The sequence below is a fragment of the Halichoerus grypus genome, chromosome 7, assembly GCF_964656455.1.
Source record: "Halichoerus grypus chromosome 7, mHalGry1.hap1.1, whole genome shotgun sequence".
Lineage (NCBI taxonomy): Eukaryota > Metazoa > Chordata > Mammalia > Carnivora > Phocidae > Halichoerus > Halichoerus grypus.
In genome coordinates, this window is record NC_135718.1 from 130,108,419 (window position 1) to 130,126,115 (window position 17,697).

The window sequence follows — 17,697 nt, forward strand, 5'->3', positions numbered from 1 at the left end:
GAATCCCCAAACCACAGGGAAAGGGAAACATAGATGGGGGTCTGGGGAGGAGGCAGCAGGCAGTGTCCCGTGGTACCAGATCCCAGCCAGGACTCCCCATATCAGTCTGGTCACCCCTGTCCCAGTAGTGGGTCCAGTGCCCTCAGTCGGACCCATCTGCACTGACAGCCTCATAAAGACTCCCCATACCCTGTTCCCCCCCCAGCTGACTCTCAGGGCCTCAAAAGTCCTGGGTGCAGCTGGGGGCTCCTTCCTCCTCCCTGCCTTCTGTCTCTCCTCTTCCAACTCTGACTCAAGAGCCTCAGGAGCCTTCCCTGGTCAATCCTTCCAATTTCTCCTTACTTCTACTCCTTGTGTCTCCTTAACACTCCGATGCGGTATGTGACACAAGAGATTAAAATGGTGACCCTGGTGTCTGGGGCACAAGAACAGCACATTTGCCTTAGATGGCCTTTAAACAACAACTTTCATCTGTGCAGAGGGGTCAAGAAGACTTATTTTCTAAGCAAGTAGTGCCCTAGGGGGTGGGGGAGTAGGGCAAGGAGTCATGGCAATTCCTTTTGGTGTTGCTCTGGACATGCTCTGATGCTTTCTCCTATCTCTTATGCCCCACGCCGCCCAGGAAGGTCCCAAGGGAGACAGAGGTGTCCATAACATAGAGCCCTAGTCTACACCGGCAGAGGGGTAGACCAGCTACCCACCTGGCACAGGCTAGCACACCCCCATCCCACCGGTCCCATCTTCATGGGGCCTTGCCCACGTGACCCTCACTCAGGGTCCACCAGGGTAGCAACCGTCAGAGGCCATTCTCAGTAGGGATTAGCTGACATCACTTTGCAGCTGGGTAAGTGTAGCCAGGGAGTGACCGTGCGTGCAGGCCTAGCAGGGCTGACGTTCCACAGACACCTTGCAGAAATACCACTCCGAGGTATGTAAACACCATTACAGAGTCTGTCAAGTTCGTTCCCCCAGGGACAAGTCTGCCGTCATGACTGGAATGGAGGTGTCATACTTTGGGTGAAAGGGAGAGAGGAGAAGGGGGCAGGGCTGGGGGAGAGGCTAAGTGAATATGAGCAGCACAGAAACAGAAGGAAAGGAGACCTGTTTTTCCCCTCTGCAATTTTGTGCCAGGTATTGTCTTCTTTAATCCTCACAACAATCCTCCCACGTGGATATTAATATCCTTATTTAATGGATGAGGGAAGTAGAAAACAGGAAGGGGACTGCGTAATTTACCCAAGGTCACACAACTAGTAGACGGTAGAATCAAGAATTCAGTCGAAACTTGTTTGAGGCCAAAATTCATAGTGTTTTTCCCATCCCATAGAATGGGACCCAGGCACATCCCAGTTTACCGAAGTGCAAGCTGACATTGGTGATTACCCCAATACACTTCCGCATTCTCCCCCCACACCCCAAAACACTTCTTCACCTCCCAAGGCACTCAAAAGCAAGCAAATAATAAACAAGGAAAAAACAAAAGACGACCCACCGTTTTGCAGATAAGAGGGCCAAATGACCAATTGTCTAAATGGGTGACGAGGAGTGGGAGATACAAGCTTTCCGTTATGGAATGAGTAAGTCATGGGAGTAAAGGGCACAGGGAATCTGGTCAATGCTATCGTACTAGCGTGGTAGACAACAGATCATAGCTACACTTGTGGTGAGCACAGCATAACACAGAGAGAAGTTGAATCCCTATGTTTTACACCTGAAACAAATGTCACATCGTGTGTCGCCTATACTCAAATGAAAACATAAAAAAGAGAGAACCAATGACCAGAGGGGAAAAATGACTTGTCTGGAGTCACACAGCTAGTCAGTGGCAGAAGTGGGACTAGAAACTAGAGGCACGTCCCAGGCTCCCACTCCAGTGCTCTTTCCAGACTGAGCCACAACCAGTCTACCTCCAGGGAAGGAGATCCCCCAGCCTTCCTGTTCCAATCTCTCTCCAATTGGTCCATTCCTTTCCAAGCTTTGGATTGCTTTCCTTAAGTGAAATAACCTATTGAAAGCACATAATAGGCACCAAAAATTATTATTCTTTCTCTAACCTGAACAAGTGAAACAGCCTTCTAACGAGGTCTATCTCCCCACTGACCTCTAAAACATCTGCGCTCCACTGTCAAGATAACCTCGCACAATGGCTCTGTTCGTGTCATTCTTCTAAGGAAAAGGTTTCTGTCTCTCCCCTTCCTTATCAGACCTTCAAGACTCCCCACCCTAAGTCCCAGCCCAGTTCCCTGCATGCCCCCCAAATGCGGATGGTTATTAACCATTTCCCAGGGCCATGAGTTTTCCCACAAATCTTCAGTCATGCTAGTGCTTTCTGGAATATTCTCTGCCTTGCCCTCTACAAGTGCCTGCTCTTCTATTTGAGGCTTCCCTCATCTCCTATGACTGAAAGTGACTTTTGCTCTCTTTTTGAACATCTCTAAACACATACAGCATTTATATTGTTTTGCATTATACCTACTAGTGATTAGAATAAAAATAATTTTTATCCACGTGGGTGATTTATAGTTACAAAGCATTTTCAGAGACATAAGCCCATTAATCTAAGAATAAAAATTACCTCTTATTTATCTTTGTCTTCCCCACGATGCTCAACACAATGTTTTACACCAGGGACAGAGCTGTTAAATACTGTTTGGAGGGTGGTCAGACCAACCCAGAGCAGAACATTTAACACCTCCTTGCTGTAGGATTAGAGATTCTGAATGAGGAAGGCAAAACTGTAGTTTATTTTTCCAGGTTGATACCCCATAGCATTTACTACTCTCAGAGTTTAGAGGTCCCCAAAATATTAAGCACCCTGGTCCTAGCTTCTATATTTCTCTGAAATGCTGCCTCATATTATAGCAGCTCTTGGAGTGAGACAACTGCCTCATAGTGAGCTTATAGGATAACCCTGCTCCATAAAGCAGTTCATCCATTCACCTGCAGTTTCTGGAGTACAATGTGGTTACCTCAAGGTCATGGACCATACTGAATTTAATTTTGTATCCCTATAACATAATTATAACAACCACCATTTACTAAGCCCTTACGAAGTATCAGGCAGTATTCTGGGTAGTTTATTAATGAACTCACTTCATTTTTACCACAGCCTTTTTTTCCCTGGTACTATCATGTTCCCTGTCTTACAAATGAGGGCACAGAAGCACAGAGAAATTAAGTAACTTTCTCAAGATCAAACAAGTAGTACGTGGGAGAGCCAGGCTTTGAACCCACGGAATCTGGCTCCAAAGCCATACTCTTACCTATATACTGAATTTATACTGCCCTTCGGTTGATGAATCAATGAATATAAGAATGAGGGAACAGAGGCACTGAAGATGTTTTTGTTGAAGAATTGACCAACCATTAATTAACCCACCTTTTGCCTCTACCCTATGTTACCCGTAGGACTATCCCAAGAGTCTTTCTCAAACTTTCCCTAAGTTCAGCCAGAGTTTGTCTATGAGGAATTCCCTGATCTACCAGTATAGAATCCCTGTCAGCAAAATAAAGAAGCGTGATTTAATTTATTCTTAGTGAACTAAGGTCTCCCAGAACATAAACTCCAAAAGGACAGGGACTGTGTCTTCTTCACTCCTGTGCACTAAGGAGAGCGTCAGGTACATCGTGAAAAAAACAATAAAATACAAACTCCTTCAATGGCTCTGGCCAGATTAAAGTACTTTCACTTCACCTGCTTTTTGCCTTTCACTTCGTCCCCCAGCCCAATTTCTACTCATTGTTCTGATCTTGGCTAACACTGAATTTCTTCCAGGAAGTCTGACTACCCCAAATGCCCCACTTATGAGTTTCCAAAGCATCCCACACTCCCCCACCCACACACCCACCCCACAGTCTATTTACTTGTCTGTATTCCCCACTCAACTGTAAGTTCTGGAAGGCTCTCTGTCCTCATCACTGAAAGCACCAGAAGTCATTAGTAAGCCCTCAAAAACATCTGTTGAATGAATGAATGAGTTCTTTTTAAACATTATCTGAGAGACTTATCTCCCTTTGTGACCATAGCTTCTTCCACAAAAGACTTTGAGAACAACCCTTTCTGTTGTCAACTGACTCTTGGGGAAACCCCATCTCATTCAGAACTTGGGCCTCATCGACACTTTTTTCTCAGAGGTTCCTTGCAGGGGAACACCAAAGATAGAAACACACGTGCTGGAAGTATCCATCCGGACCTGGACGCAAACTTCGGTTCTTCTCTAATTATCTTTGGCATGTTTCTTAATCTTCGTTCGAATCAAACCTAATCGACATCTCAGCTCTCCCACTGATAAAGGGGGAAGACACATTTCCTTTCTTTCTTTTTCTTCCTTTCTTTCTTTCTTTCGAGTAAAGCGATAGTTTATTAAGTGAAGATACAGAAAAAGCTCTCAAGAGTGAGAGGGGTCCCAACAGGGTTGCCCGGGGGAAGACACATTTTCATCATCATGGTTTCCTTCAAGGTTAGGGGAAGGGGAAAGTAAAGATAAGGTCTGAAAAGTTACAGGTGGACAACACCTGAAACTAATATAATACTGTATGTTAACTAACTGGAATTAAAACAAAAACTTAGGGGAAAAAAAACAAAAGCTAAAAAAAAAAAGAAGAAAAAAAGAAAAAGAAAGAAAAGCTACCAGTGGACAGGCAATGCTGCGGGCTATTCTTCACACGCTCTTGCCTTTCATGGTCCTTGAACTTCCGCTCAGGTGGCTCCCTTTCGCCTTGGGTGCCAGAACCATCTGTAACAGTGTCGTCAAAATTGCCCTTCAGAGGGGCGCCTGGGTGGCTCAGTCGGTTAAGCGTCTGCCTTCAGCTCAGGTCATGATCCCAGGGTCCTGGGATCGAGCCCCGCATCGGGCTCCCTGCTCCGCGGGAAGCCTGCTTCTCCCTCTCCCACTCCCCCTGCTTGTGTTCCCTCTCTCGCTGTGTCTCTGTCAAAGAAATAAATAAAATCTTTAAAAAAAAAAAAAATTGCCCTTCAGAGAATTTGCCAACCCTTTGGAACCACTCTATCTTTCAAAGTCTCTTGTCAGGGAATTATATCTATCCTTTCTCTTAATTTAAAAAAAAAAAAAAGCCTTCTTGAAGTCTACAGTGGAAACGTGAAATCCTGGCCATAATATTCTGGGGGGAAAATAATATGTCTTTTCCCAGCTTCCCATAATACCCAATTTGCAAACAATCTCTCCTTTTTGGGTCAGAGTTAAACACACTCTAATGGTGCTCCTTATCAGTTTAACTTCCTTTATTTACCCTTAGGAAGACGTAACAGCATGGGGAATCAGGAACATGGCAGACGCTCTGCTTCCAGCAAAGACGGGCTCTCAAGAGATGTCTCGATGGTGGAAGAGCCCCATCATTACACTCACCTGTGTTCTGGGTTCGTTTGAGACCTAAGACAAGAAAGGCTCGTATCTGTTTCTTCTCCCTCGCAAGGCATGCTGTAGCATTTCCTCAAAACGGAATCTTCTTGGTTCTTTCCTCTTTTCCCCTCACCCTGGGCTTCTGGTTTACTGCCAAGGGTACCAACTACACTAAGAGAGAAGAACTTGACTGACGAGGATGGCTCCACGAAAGTTTACCCCTGGTGGGCCTGGCCAACCAGCCATGTTGAGCTCTCATTCCTGACACCCACCTCCATTTGGGGAGGATACAGGGAGAGGAGATGAAGTAGGATCTAGCCTGTAGGACAGGCCCCTCAGGAGCAGAGGCTTAGGGCACACAAAGCGGTGTAGGAAGAACTGCCAAGAAGAAAAGAAAGCACTGCCACCCAGGAGATCAATCTTGCAGTGACTACTAGGGTTGGTTGGCTGGAGAGAGAGAAAGGTGCAGGAAGAAGGGAATGAAACAGTGTTTTCAGGAAGGAATAGAGGCAGGAGTGATAAAGCGTTGATGAAAGGAAAAAATTTTCTGGAGAGGCAAATGATCTCTGGCTCCTCTTGGAAATACTACAGAGCCTCTGTGGGGTGAGACTTCCTATGGGAAGTATTCCCAAAGAGGAAGGAAGGAATTGCTGGATTCCTTTAGCCACAGGTTCTGTGTTCTGCCTCAGGAATATTGAGAACCTCTTTCCTCTTCCTTCTCCTGACCTTGAGGGCCTCTGCCCCGCAGCACAGTGTCTTATGTGTCCTTAAGGTCTTTAACGAACATAGGAGTTTGGAGGGAGTGAATTCCCCAACAATGAGGTCACGGGCAGGGTCTGCACACGATTGTGAAGGGCCAAAAGATAGGTCCTGTCATTGGTCATATTGTGATCTAGGGGGCAAGGGTAAAGTTCCACCACCGCTAGTAACTGTGTGACCTTGGGAGAGTCACTCCTCCTCAGGGAAACCATCTCCAAAGTCTTTCCAGTTCTAAAGCCTTATGGGGTCATAGGATGTGCAAGAATAACAGTCTCCTAAGTTTCATTTTATAAAACAGACACGAAATGAAGCACATATAGAAATACTAAAATGAAAGATTTGCCTCAATTTTCCAGAGTACCGCAAGTCCCAAACCTCTTATTAATGTTGCCCAGAAGGGAGCAAAATTACTTGATTTGATTACCCCCACTCTTCTCCTTACACTGAGGTAGGGATATGAATGGGAAAGCAGAGAAAGGCCGGTAAGGCAGGAACCCAAGGAATTCACATACATGTGCCTTAACCCCCAAACACCTGGGAATTAAGGAGGTGCTATGCTGGGCCCCGGCCCTTGAGAACTTTTTTTTTTAAAAGACTTTATTTATTTATTTGACAGAAAGAGAGACACAGCAGGGGGAGTGGGAGAGGGACAAGCAGGCTCTCCGCTGAGCAGGGAGCCCAATGCAGGGCTCAATCCCAGGACCCTGGGATCATGACCTGAGCCGAAGGCAGATGCTTAACGACTGAGCCACCCAGGTCCCCTGAGCACTTTATTATCCAAGGAATGTCCCAGTCTGGTGACCTGTCACGGGCGTTCAAGTCAGGGAATCCAGTATGCATGAATTCTGTACTCTGCTACCCCTTTCCGTCCTCCCAAGACCTGATATCACCCTCACAGCGGCATCGAGGTTATGAGCACAGGGTCTGGAATGAAACAGCCTGCATGAAATCCCTCCTCTGTCATTTACTAGCTGATTGACATCAGTAAATGTTAGCTATTATATTATCTGCCAGCTCAGCACTACCCTGTCTATGGACAGTAGCCCGCCTTTGGGGGGTGTTTCCCCACTTCCCCACAGATATCATTAAGCAGCGTCTCCTTCTCTCCTAGCTCCCATCCTGCCAACCCTTTTTAAAGTAATTCCCCCCGCCAAAGAAGAAAAGTAACCCAAGAAATAGCTACCTTGGTATCTGCACATCACGCTTCCCTTGTCCTATGTTCCAGAACATTCTCTATTCTGTCCCTTTCTCCCACCCCTTTCCCAACCCCCACCAGCTCTCCCTCCCTTGTTACAAGGCTACACACATTGGTATAGTACTCTGCAGTTTCCAGAGTGCTTTTGCGCACATGATTTTATTCAGTTTATGGTAAGCAGTGTATTTCATCTTTAAAGCAATCTTGTGAGCCAAGGGTATTTCCCCCCATTTTACAGATATGCAAACTAAGTCTTAGGTTCATAAGTTGTCCATGCTCACACAGCTAGGAAGTAAGTCATACCGGGACTCAAAGCCAAGCCTCCTGACCCCAAACCCACCCACTATTTTCTCTACTACTCCACATTATCATGTCCAAGTTCACATCCTGGGAGCGTGAGGAGCCTGAAGTTTATGGCCAGCCACAAACCCCTCCAAGGGAACACAGTTCTCTCATTTTCCTCCCTGCTGGCTGTGGCATGGCTGTCCAGGCTGAAGGACCACACACGAGGTACCTGCAAAGCACCGGGCCAGGTACGGTGAGGAAACCAGAAAGGGGACCAAAGGCCCACAAGGCTGTGGGGTGTCTGCTAGAGGGCCACTATGTCATGGCAAAGACCAAAACATTCCAGGTCACTGGGCAATCCCAAAGGAGCACCCCAGAGAAAATCCTGAGGCCCCAGATCCACTGAGCCTTCCTCAACCCAGCATACCCATGGGCCTCCCTCAATGATGCTTCCAGGGAGAGGAAAGTCCACAAACTCCCTTCTGGCCAGGGCTGAGAGCTTGATCAAATTCAGACACACACACCCATGCACACTCAGCAGTAAATTCAGAGCCATGGAAATCAAACCTTGAGCTCACCCAAAGGCCAAAGGAGAAGCAGTCCAGGGCTCTGGCTCACAGCCCCATCTCCTCAAATGCTAGATGCCAGGCAGAGCTATAAAATGTGCCTCTACTTCATTTTTCCATGGACACAACCCCAGACGGGACTGCCAGGCTCTGGAGGAGATGCAGTTCTGAAGCCTCATAACCTCTCTGCTGTAGGATGCACAGCTGGACTTGGGGAAGGAGGAATATTTGGGGATCAGGTTTGCCACCCCCTGGAACGTTTCTCTCCCAATATCTTTCCAAGGCCTAGTGCTGGGGTGGAGTAAGTTTTCATTCAGCAACTGATACAGGGTTGGAATTCAGTGCAAATTGCTTACATCTGCTTGGCCACATCCCAGACAGGTAGTTTAGAGAGAGAAGGAGCAGCCGCGTTGGCTCACTTCTGGAAGCCCGGGTAGCTGTGTGCTCAGGAATCTGGTGCCATGCTGGGACCAGACAGCCCAGGGTACAAAATTCCCGAACGGAATTGGGGGGGCGGGGCAGGGGAGAACATCAGGGCAGCAGGAGACAATAGAGATTCCATCCCAGGCGTGGCTGGTGGGACTGGGACAGGGAAGCCACAAAGACCCCGCAAGGGGGTGGGGATGAAGGGCCTCGAGGCGCAGGAGCAATGGCAGGTTCTTCACACACACACACACACACACCCACACACACACACAAACACACCCCACACCACCCCCCCTCAGGCAACCAGGGTGTGTGCACTAACCTCATACAATTGGTAATCTCTTCTCACAACACAGGAGCTTGCCAAACCCCTTGGCTCCCCACCCTACCCCACCCCAGCTTGGCAGCGTCCCCTGGGCTTCCTGCTGCTGCGATTGCTCCCCAACATCAAAGCCGCCGCTGTCGGGAGCTGAGAACGAGAGACGAGTACCAGCCAGGAGAGCAGCGACTCCCCGGAGGGCCCGGAAACTCAGGCCTGAGGGTCCCTCTCTCCCCGCTCCAGCTTCTCCTGGTGCTGCAGTACCCTTATAAGGCAGAAGCCAAGTCTGCCCTCCGTCTGGCTAAAAAATGTATATATTCCCCAGGCTAGATGCTGACTTTTCACCCACTGCAAGAGAAAGCGCCACCCCCACCACCCCCACTCCGGGGCAGGTTTTGCTTTTTATTTCTTATCTTAAACAAACAACCCCCCAAACCATCGGTTGGCTCAGATCATCTAGCAGCTGGGAGCCAGGAAGTGTGTTGAGAGGGAAAGGAGTGGGAAGGGGGTGCCCGGGGGCCCGAGACGCCCCGAAACTGCTGGTGCGGGGTGGCGACGGGAGTCGGCAACCTGCAGGGCGCCGCGGGCTGGAGCTCTCGCTGCCACCGCGTCCGCGGCTCGGCGGGCCTCCGGGAACCCGCGGCTCCTTCCATTGTTGCAGCTCGGCTGTTGCCATGTTGGAGGGAGAGCCCCTTGACCTCCGCTCCGTCCACTCCGCCGGCCATCCGCAGAGCCGCGGCGGGCGCTCCCGGCCCGGTGCGCGTCCTACCTGTGCTCGCTGCGGGCTTCCGTGCGAGACCCGACGTGGCGTGTGCTCGGCGACGCGGGCTGCCGGCTCCGCAGCTCCAGGCGTCCCCAGCACCCGGGCGCGCCGGCCGCGCACCGCCCGCGCCCGGGCCGCTCCCCTCTCCGCGCTGCTCGCCGCGAGCGCCGGTCCTGGGGCCCCACCCCGGGGCGGCGGGGAAGGCAGGAAAGGGTGCGGGACAGGCTCCGGGGGCGCGGGGGAGCCCTCCGGGCCCCGAGCGTGCGCGAGCCCGCAGAGTCAGGCCACCCCGGGTGAGACAATAGCGGGAGCAGCGGGCGGGAGCGGAGAAGCCATCTCCCGGAGAGCCGGCGCACTGCACGGCGACGCGAGGCGCGGCCAGCCCCGGCCTGGACAGGCAGCCGCCCGGCCGCCCGCTCCAGCCCGCAGCGCCGAGTCGGCGGCGAGCGCGAGGGCGGGGCGGGCCCCGGAACCCTGACCGCCCTCCACCTCTCCCTCCCGCCGTCCGCCGCCCTCCTCCCTCCCTCCCTCCGCCGCCACTCGCTCCCTCCCTCCCTCCCTCCCGGCGGGGCCGCGGGGGAGAGCGGCGCGCGGGCGTCCGATTGTGCTCGGGGACTGCAGACGGCGCTGCCGCTTCCCACTTGGGTGAGGTTTCTGCAGATGGTCGTTACTTTTCCCTGCGGGGACCCCTTTGCTCCGTGTCAGATGAATGCCAGGTCGCTCTGCTGAAAAGGACCCACTGAGGGTTCGAGGACTTCCCCCCCCCTGCGTTACTAGGATTGCGACGCCTGCAAAAGCCCCTACCTTGAGGGCGGAGGTGGGGGTAGGGGGGAAGCTGGCTCGGGGCTGAGCAATCAGCCGTGTTGGTGTTTCTGTCCGCCCGAGTGCCTCGTCCGACCTGAACCCCAGAGAATAGCAATCCTGAGGGGGAGGGGTGGGAGAGGGTCCTCCAACCCAACCGTGGTAGGGAAAAAACCCACTTCGTCCATTCAGTTGGTTATGTGTAAGATTTTGACTCCACGTGCTTTCTTTTGAGCAGTGGTCTCTAGAAGAATTTTCCTAAAGACTCCCCCCCCCCCCCAAAAAAGAACAACCAAGAATTGGCCAGCTCCTCATTTGCATTTGCTTTGCATAGTAACTAAGATCTCTGATCTCAAAGTACAGTTTCCTCAAAACTTGAATTTGTTCTCCCCCAGGGCCCTCCTTCCTTTCTGGCCGGTCTGTGAGGATCAACACCTGGTTCCCAGCCTCCCTCCCCTGCAGTTCCCCTTCAGGTATCGGGGTCTCCAGGCTCCCAGCCTCCTTCAGAAGCCTGGGACTCCCCAGCCAGGGTTCCCATGGAAACATCTGCCAACCTACCCCTTTCCTGGTCTCAAGGAAATATTTGTTAAAATGCTACTATTTCAGTCTGTTTAGGGTTTACTAGAGTTAAAAAAAAAAAAAAAAAAGTCAGAAAGGCCTTTTAATAAGATATTGGGCCTCTAAAATTTTCTTAGTAATACAAAACTGTGAGAAAAGCCAACACAATTCCTAGATTCATAAAATTATAGAATTTGAAGAGACTCCAAAGCTCAGTAAGAGGATATTTATTAGGAAGGGAATTTGACTAACCAGAAGAAGTCCTACAGGGGGACAAAGCAATATAAAGAGCGAGTTCCTGATTGAGAAGGATTTCTTGGGATATTGTTTTGTTCTCATATAAGATGAAATCTGAGCAAATGCGAAGGACCCCTAATTGCAGGCAACCCTGAGTGAGACCATAGGGAGGAGAGGGGAGACCCAAGCCTGTGTTTCTCCTCTCTACCCTCTGCCATGTGACCTTGGGTAGTCCACCCTCTGAGCATCAGTGATAATATCAGCTCCTAATCCTCAAGAGCCACAGGGGATAAAAACACGCATTCATTCACTCACTCATTCACCACTTGTTCACAGTGCAAATATGTGTGACCCTTACCGTGTGCCTGTCATCAGGCTAAGCTCAGAGGCCTGAGAGAACGGAGTGGCCTAGGGGCCATCAGTATGTCTCTTGCCGGAGTGAAAATTTCCCAAGTGGAGAGCTAACAGGAAATAAGCCTGGGTCACTTGGTTGAACATCTTATCAAAGGCTCTACAATGCATTTTGGTAGGGAGAAAAAATTTCCTTATAAGAGAAACCAGGGCATGCCAAGAAGTTTAGATTTTGTTCCGTGGGTGACAGAGAACCCAGGGTGTAGATAAGTGGAGCTGGGAGTGATATGATCAGAAAAACCTCCTGGCATATTACACAGGAGGATTTGGAAGATGCACTCTGTGTCTTCCCATTGTCCCTGCAGACTCAATGTTGGCCATCCGGCTTCCTAGTAGAGGGTGGCCACTGGGAGCCCTGGCAGAAGATTGGAAGGAAGGAGGTTGAATAGGTCTGGATATTTGCTTCTCAGGATTTCCCTCTTTTTGGAGTCCCTGTGGGCTGGCTGCCAACCCTCAACCAAAGTTCACAGCTCCCTCTGGGTGGTTCCCTCTCCCCCCCCACCCCCAACTTTCTCAATTCAGATATCTCAATTACCTTCTCAGGCCCGGGAGTGGAAACTTGGTTTCCTGCTGGCCCCAATGTGCTGCACACTATTCCATCCTACACTCCTCACCCCCATCCACTGCCTTATATTTCTCCTTTCCATTAATTGCCAAGCTTCTAGAAGGAAGCTCCAATATCTTCATGTGTCTCTTTTATTCCTTAAGCCACTGGAGCCTGTGGGTGTAACTGTGACTGTTCTCACACCACACACAGCTTTCCTTTACCCTGCTGACCCTTTGTAAATTGTCTCTTCAAATTGGAGTGTATCATTTGCTTCCTGCCACGTTAGGAGTACAGGCCGAGAGCTCACGGAGGCCACGGCTACATTCAGAGTGCAAGATCAGAGAATCTCAAAACCCGGCCAGGGCTGTGGCCGTGGGGATAAAAAGGAAAGGACAGATACAAGTGATGGTTAGGAAGTCAAATCAATAATATTTGATAATATATTGAATGTAGGCAGCTGGAGGAGGGATCTAGAATCACTGCCCATTTGATGCCTTAGGAATTAGTGGCAAGTCATGCCATGCACCAAGTGGGGGGACTATAGTAAGACAGGGCCCAGGTGTTGGGGGAGCAAACATGAGTTTCATTTTGACATGTTGGGTTTGAGGTAGCTGTGGAATATTTATGTGAGGATGTCTAGAAACTAAAGTCAGAGCAGAGGTGTGGACAAGTAAGGGCAATTTTGGACTCTTCAGATCATGGATGGTCAGTGAAGCTGTGGGCATGCGTGAGATCACCCAGATGGGCACATACAGAGGAAGACCCCTGCCAAAGAAGTTGAGAAGAAACAACCAAGTTGGTAGGGAAAACCTGCGACCACAGAGTGTCAGAAAGGAGGGTGGGAGGAAGTGTCAGGAAAGTGACCGGAACACAAGTGTGGCAGGGAGAGCCAGGAGGGCAGGCCTGGAAAGTGCCCTTTGGATTGGCAGGAGAGTCACTGGGACCAGTGGTGTGAGAACAGTCACAGTTAAACCCACAGGCTCCAGTGGCTTAAGGAATAAAAGAGACACATGAAGACATTGGAGCTTCTTTCGAGAAGCCTGGCAATGGAAAGGAGAAATATAAGGCAGTGGATGGGGGTGAGGAGTGCAGGATGGAGGGGAGGATTTTTGTTATGGCTTTCCTTTTTCAAATGGGAAGAGCTTAAACATGCTCAAATGTTGAGGGGAAAGACCAAGGAGATAGAGAGATGATTAATGAAAACCATCCCAGAGGAAATGGGGGGAGGGGCAGGGGTTGCCTGGGAGATCTGCGAGAAAGGGCAAGGAGCGGAGCAGATACTTGTGTAGATTGGTAAACCTAGAGGTTAGGAGTTAACTGGTTGCTACCTGATGGTCTGTAAGCAATCTCTTGAAAGGTAAGGGGTCAAGTTGGGCTTGAGGACTTAAGGAAAGTGGATAAGGTTAAAATAGCCACCAAAAGGAATGAGAATGGTAGCTTCTTAGAGAGAGAAATGGAATTGTCAGCAGAGTCGAGGATGTGGCTGGAATCAGATATTCTGATATGTAGTGGAGGTGATACTAACATTTTCCTCATTTTCTTCTACAGCGCTGGGAAGCCCAGGTGTAGAATGTTGAATCAGGGCTGGGGGTGGGGTGTTGCAAAATAGGTACAGTTGGAGGATAAAGGGGAAAGAGGTTCCTGACAAAAGAGGAGGGGTCCAATGAGGGGCATGAAGCTGGAGAAAGGCTGTGAATCTTGAGGAAGGGAGTCAAGGGGTCTAGCAACCTCTAGTCTTGCTCCCTCTCCTCCAGTCTCTTCCCCAACACCCCAGCCAGAATGATCTTTCTAAAGCAGACATCTGCTTCCCTTGTTTAATTAACATCAACTAGCACAGAAGCTCTGTAAGGGCAGGGATTCTTTAGGTTTTTTTTTTTCTTTAGTTTTTAGACTTCTGTATTCCCAGAGCCTGGAACATGCCTGGCATGTAACATGTGCTCAATAAAATTTGTCAGATGAATGAATGAATGACTCCATGTAGCTCTTGGATGAAACTCAAACTCTTTAAGAAAGTCAACAAGGCCTCTCATAATCTGGCCCTTGCTTTTCACTCTAGCCTCAGAGGACAGAGACTTTGTCTTGTTCATCCTTGTATCCTCAAAACAGCACCCACCATATAGAGGGCATTTAATAAATGTGGGTTGAATGAATAACTCCCTCCCTCATTCCAATGCAAACTTCATGTTGTTTCTGGAATACATACGATTCCTACCTAGGGGTCATTCTACAAGCTCTTCCTACTGCTTGGAAAGGGCCTCCTCCCCGCCCCCCCAAACCCCACCTCTGTTGCCCTTCCCTTTATGTGGCTGTCTTTCTACATGGTAGGCAGAATAATGCCCCCCCCCAAAGGAGGAAATGTCTGCTTCCCAATCCCTGGAACGTGTAAATATGTTATCTTACCTGGCAAGAGGATTGTGCAGATGGGATTTAGTTAAAGACTGTGAGATGGGGAGATTAGCCTGGATAAACTACCCAGGTGAGCCCAATCTAATCACACTGGTTCGTAAAAGCAGATGTTCCCCAGCTGAAGTCAGAGGGTGATGTGGTAATGGAAAAATGGTAAGAGGGATGCAACACTGCAGGCTTTTAGGTCGGAGGGTTGAGGTCCTGAGCCAAGGAATGTGAACAGCTTCTAGAAACTGGAAAAGGCAAGGAAACAGATTCTCCCCCGGAGCCTTCAGAAAGGACCACGGCACTGTTGACACACTGATTTCAGCCCAGTGGGACCCATGTTAGGCTTCTGATTACAGAACTGTAAAATAATAAACTTTTAATCCACTAAATGTGTGGTAATTTGTTACAGCAGCAATAGCAGACTAATACACCCTACAATTAGCTTTCCAGGAAGCTTCCCTAGAGTGCTTCTAAATACACCTGAGAGATTAGTGTTGTAACACTAATCACAGAGTGTCGAAATTACTTGTTTGATTTTTTTCTGGATTGGGGGAAGGGACAGAAGAGGAGGGTAATTAGACTATAAGCTCCTTAAAGACAAGGCAATCTGTGTTGGGTTTACCTTTGAATTTCTAGAACTAATTCGTTGCCTGATCCAAAGCTGGTGTTCAGTAAATATTGGTGAATGAGTGAATGAATCAGGACCTGGTTATTAGGGAGCAGGTGGTTGAAATGAATGAGAGGAGAGGGTGAGTAAATCTGTGCTGTGTTCTCTCAGGGCTCTGCTCTGGGCTCGGGTTTATCTGTAAAACAACTTTAAAATTGCAAAAGGCAATGTTTGCACCATTTTCATTTAAAAATCCTTCAGTAGACTTTCCTCAAAAAGATCCAAATATTTTTGAAAGGTGAATAGATGTTGGAGATGGGGTAGGGGAGCTCTGTAAATATTTGGTGGTCAGATTGACTTCTTCAATCTCATTGAATCCCACTGGCCTTGACAACAGTCCTGCTTCTCTAATACACCTTTTCAATGACCCAGGACATTTGAGGGCTGCCTGGTTCAGGGAATATTTATCCCAGTGTCTGAGCTCTTCATGCTGGCCAAGATTGTTGGGCTGCTAGTTTCCCCGTATTCTCAGAGAGGAGAGGGGTGGGAGCACCCACCAAAAACCCAGGCTGCTCTGGGTTTGGAGTTATTAGGGCCAAAACACCAGAGGAGACTTCTCCAAACGACTTCTCTGTACCATGCATCTCCCTGGTGCCTTGTAATGGTCTCAACTCCAAACACTCTATACAGTGATGCTGGACGACTGGGTCCTTGCGTAGGCAGCTATACTTGGCCTTGCTTTGGGAAGCCCTGGGAAAGCCTCCCCAAATTAAACCTTTCCTGCCTGCTTAAATTAAATTCCACCATTAGAGATGTGCTTATCTGGCTCTTCAATACAATTGAACACAACTATCCATGTGCTTTCCCTGCCATGCACCACTGTGGGACTCTTAGAATTAGTTCTAGAAATTCAAATAAATGAGACCTCACCATGGACATAGGTGCCTCCAAGTCCCTGTGAAAAGTTTCCACTCCAAGGTGTAACTGCTTAAGCTAAGGCTTGCCAGCTTTAAGAAGAGGACTGTGTCAGGGTCCAGGTAACAAATGGTGTCACCAAGAGGGCAAGAATGTGGGAGAACAGCAAGACCTCTCTCACTCCACAACTTTTCCCAGCTCTGAGAGAGAGTCGATGGTGATTTTCAAAGACAGATGAATCTGGTGAATGGGGGGCGGGCGGGGTGGGGGAGGGCGGGTAAAAAGTGTCCCTTTACAAATTGGGGGAACACCTGAGGCTAATATAACACCATATTATTTAGCTATACTAAATTAAAATAAAAACTTAATTTAAAAGGGGGTAAATTAGTGGAGGAAATGATGCTTAAGAAATGTGGGGCGGGGTCCCCAACATAGAATCTGTGAGTTTAGACTGCCCTCTAGCGGGAGAATTAAGTTAGACAGTATGGGAAGTGAGAAGCTCGAAGTACTCCAGGGTTAGCGCTAAATATGGTGCAAGAGAGCACTCCTGCCGGTGTGTAATGCAACGTGGGGCAAAGACGATTCCGTTCCTGCTACCTCAGGTGGGACATTGCAGTGTTAACAAGCCAAACCTTCGATTCAACTTTCAAACTTTGCCATTGCCTATATAATTTTTCTCCTTGGCCTGAAAGAAAGCTGACCAGCTTTTCTGTATCTGACACCTCCTCTCTCTACCTTCCTCCGTTCCAGCCACACTGACCTGTTCACCAACCTTCAAACCCAATATACACTCCCCACTTTTCTTTCGGGCTTACTGTTTTCCTTCCCACTGTGCCTAGTTTACTGCTGTGGAAATAGTAGGTACTCAATAAGCAAGTTGATGGGTCAATCTCATTCAGTCTGTTCAACTTTAAACAGCAGGTTTATTATCCTGAAGGAAAGGGAATACCATGTAACAAAGACCCTGGGCAAGGGAAAAAAAAAAAAAAACCTTCAAGGCCCCTCTGTTCTTTCCCCTTTAGGGAGCCTGGACAGATACCATTTCCCTTCCTTAAAAAAAAGGTTAGGTATAATGCATTTCATAAAAACAGAGCAAGAAGTTTTCCTTATTTAACACAGTATGTGCTCAAGACATGTCTGAATAAGTAAATGACAAATGTCTGGTGGCTCATTACAATCTACTCTGTATACCTCTGACAGTAACTTGTTTAAATTCAACTCTGACCTGTGTTTTTCTTGCTGAAAACTCGAGGGTCCCCATCCTCATTTAATAACCACGGCCTTTCTGTCCAGGCTCATCTCCTGCCATGCCGTACTTGATTCTTATTACTGCATTCATTACTTTGTTAAAGTGGTTGGCTTAAGTGTCCACCTTCTTTCCTAGGCTGTAAGCAGGATCCATGTCCAATTTATCTTCTATTCTAGAGCTAGCACAGGACCTAAGCCATCATAGATGATCAATAAACATTTGCTCAGTTAAATAATTCCTTCCTGTTGCATTTTGAGTCTGTTACTTCTAATCTTATTCACAGTGGGAAAAGTAATAGATTTAGA

The 17,697-nt window shown here is 48.6% G+C and overlaps 1 protein-coding gene across 1 annotated transcript in view; it reads right to left on the reverse strand.

The window, feature by feature from the left end:
* Positions 1-10,100, reverse strand: part of PIK3C2B (phosphatidylinositol-4-phosphate 3-kinase catalytic subunit type 2 beta) — a 63,994-nt gene extending 53,894 nt beyond the window's left edge. Inside the window, exon 1 of the mRNA XM_036075895.2 lies at positions 9,680-10,100. The gene's annotated coding sequence lies outside the window, so the exon portion shown is untranslated. The remainder of the gene's footprint in view (positions 1-9,679) is intronic.
* Between the last annotated feature and the right edge of the window lie 7,597 nt (positions 10,101-17,697).